A 1,835-nucleotide genomic window follows, 5' to 3' on the forward strand; every position below is an offset into this window, starting at 1 on the left:
TGTGCGTCTAGGACGGATGGTAATAGGAGGCAGGGGACACGATGTTTTACCCAGGTTCAGGCCCTCTTGATGGAGGTAAAACCCTACGTCTTGCTTGATTAATATTGATGATATGGGTAGTACAAGAGTAGATCTACCACGAGATCGGAGAGGCTAAACCCTAGAAGCTAGCCTATGGTATGATTGTATGTTGTGATTGTTGTCCTACGGACTAAAACCTCTTCGATTTATATAGACACCAGAGAGGGTTAGGGTTACACAAGGTTGGTTACAAAGGAGGAGATATCCATATCCGTATTGCCTAGCTTGCCTTCCACGCCAAGTAGAGTCCCATCCGGACACGAGACGAAGTCTTCAATCTTGTATCTTCATAGTCTAACAGTCCGGCCAATAGAGATAGTCCGGCTGTCCGGAGACCCCCTAATCCAGGACTCCCTCAGTTGCCCCTGAACCAGGCTTCAATGACGATGAGTCCGGCGTGCAGTATTATCTTTGGCATTGCAAGGCGGGTTCCTTCTCCGAATACATGACAGAAGAATTTGAATACGAGGATAGTGTCCGACCCTGCAAAATAAGTTCCACATTCCACCGTAGAGAGAATAATATTTTCGCGGATCTAATTTGCTGGCTTGTTTTGGCAGCATGACGTTATGTCATGGCCCGGTGATTATTCGAATCGTTTCCTTTAACCAGCCCCGCACATAACGCGAGGCAGTTTTTCGACACGTCTTGTCAAAGCAGAGATCGTGTCCCCTTATTACGGGATTCTCATCAATACGGGCGTGGGTAACCCAACCACGCCATCAATTGCGGCGCTTGGGGGATAAGCAAGTTTTACCAGGCAAGTGGGGACGCTTAGCTTCGTCCGCCGATATAAAGGGATAAGGATTCACCTTTCTATCCACGCCTTCTTCCTCCTTTGCTCATCCATTTTCGCACACTCGTGCTCTAGCGCCCAAGTCCACACTTCCCACCTCAACCTTCTCCAACCATGTCCGGAGCGGGAGGCAGGTGGATGGTCTCCTTCGTCACGGAGGGAGACATCAAGAAACTGAGGAGAGCCGGATACCTACCCGACGACATCGCGCACCGGCTCCCAGATGAGGGGCAGCTCATCCCCACCCCCAGGCCCCATGAGAGGGTAGTATTCCTCACCCATTTCCTCCGCGGACTGGGATTCCCTCTCCATCCATTCGTCCGAGGGCTCATGTTCTATTACGGCCTGGATTTCCACGATCTGGCCTCGAACTTCGTCCTCAACATCTCGGCGTTTATCATCGTGTGCGAGGCCTTCCTCCGCATCAAGCTCCACTTCGGCTTATGGCTGAAGACCTTCAATGTCAAGCCGAAGGTGGTGGGCGGCCGCCAGGCGGAGTGTGGAGGTGCCATGGTGGGCAAGATGCCCAATGTAACATGGCTCGAGGGCTCCTTTGTGGAAACCATAAAGGGGTGGAAATTGGGGTGGTTCTACATCGCCGAGCCGCGCAACCCTGTATGGGCAGCGGCCCCCGAGTTTCGATCTGGCATCCCCACGCAGCTCACCTCCTGGAAAGAGAAGAGCATGTCCTGGGGTAGTTCGGAAGAGCTGAGCGGACTCCAAACATGTATTCAAAACATGGTGAACAAGAAGCTCAAGCTTGTCAACATAGTCCAAGTTATGCTCATCCGCCGGATCCTCCCGTGCCAACAACGGGAGTTCAACTTGTGGGAGTTCGACCCGAGGCAGCACCGAACTCTGAACAGGCTCTTCGACACGACTCATGAAGATGCCTGGAGGGTGTTGTTCAAAAGTGCCGAGGTCCCTGCTCCTATTACTGAGGATCGCGGATTCAGCG

Source organism: Triticum aestivum, chromosome 2A, assembly GCF_018294505.1.
Source record: "Triticum aestivum cultivar Chinese Spring chromosome 2A, IWGSC CS RefSeq v2.1, whole genome shotgun sequence".
NCBI classification, from domain to species: domain Eukaryota; kingdom Viridiplantae; phylum Streptophyta; class Magnoliopsida; order Poales; family Poaceae; genus Triticum; species Triticum aestivum.